Here is a 1,347-nt window from a genome sequence, read left to right on the forward strand (position 1 = left end):
CTAACCTCAAGGTTGACAGTTTGAAACTACCGGACTTTCCACAGGAGAAAGGTGAGGCCTTCTGCTCCCGTAAAGATTTACAGTCTTGGAAAGCCTATGCAGGGTCACTATGAGTTGGAACCAACTCCACAGCATACCACAACTACCAGGTTGTATATAACAAAAAACATTACTATCATATATAACAAAAATCCCTGTCAGGTATAGCTACTGTTGTCTTTGTTGGATGTCATCAAGTTGGCTACAATTCATGGTGACCACATTTAGATCAGAACAAAATGTTGCCTGTCTCATACTATCTTCATGATCATTGGTGTTTTTTATTTCTTTATTGTGCTCCACAATGCCTGCCAACCTAGGTGGCTCATCTTCCAGTACTTTATCAGGCAGTGTTCTGTTGTGATACATATTTATTGGCTATTTATTACAAGCAGATTTCCAGGCCTTTCTTCCTTGTCTGTCTTATTCTAGAAGCTACTTATGTGTACAATATCTATTCGCTCTTCATTCTTTTTAACTTAATCCAAATTTTTGAATGGTCAGCCATGTGCTTAGCTCCAAGAAAACTATTCACCTCCTGTTCAGATAAGGATGGCTATGTGACACATACAGCTAACAAACTATAATTAGAAGTCTGCTAGCATATTGTGTTAGATATGTTGTGTGTATTTCTTCATATTCTCTCAACATCACCTGCTCTCAGCTACCTGCTCCGTTTCAACTGTTGCTGTGGTACAAATGCTATGCTAGCCTTATGAAGTCCTACTGCCTGAAGTCAACACCCAGAATTGACACTGGCTACTTCTGTTGTTGTTGTTGTTAAGTGCTGTTGAGTTGGTTATTATTCGTAATGACGCTGAATAGAGTTTCCAAGGAGTGGCTGGTGCGTTTGAACTGCTGGCCTTGTAGGTAGCTTATCCTACAGTGCTATGTCCACTCTCAAAATTCAGAGGAAGTATCATGTTTCCTGGTGTGATGATGTGAGATAAGCACTGAACTACTAACTACACACTCACCATCTGTTCCTCAAAAACCCTATACAGGTTCCTAGGAGGCAGAACAAATTTGATGGCACTTAACAACATCATCACATTCCTTGTAGTATATGAAGAGGCCAGGTAACCTAAATCAGTAAGGTAAAGGAGTTAATGTTCCAAGAGAATAACTTAGACCAATGAGAGACAGAAAATAGAAAAAAAAAAAAGAAAGAATAAATTATCTTTCCAATCTTCCATTCATTGACCATAAGGCATAATTTTTCCATATATACTGATGACATCTCACATGGCAAAGAGATACACTTATTCAAGCAACACTGTGTCTTTTTATGCCTTGTAAGGGAAAGGA

Source organism: Chrysochloris asiatica, unplaced genomic scaffold (genome assembly GCF_000296735.1).
Source record: "Chrysochloris asiatica unplaced genomic scaffold, ChrAsi1.0 scaffold00103, whole genome shotgun sequence".
In the NCBI taxonomy this organism is placed as follows: Eukaryota; Metazoa; Chordata; class Mammalia; order Afrosoricida; family Chrysochloridae; genus Chrysochloris; species Chrysochloris asiatica.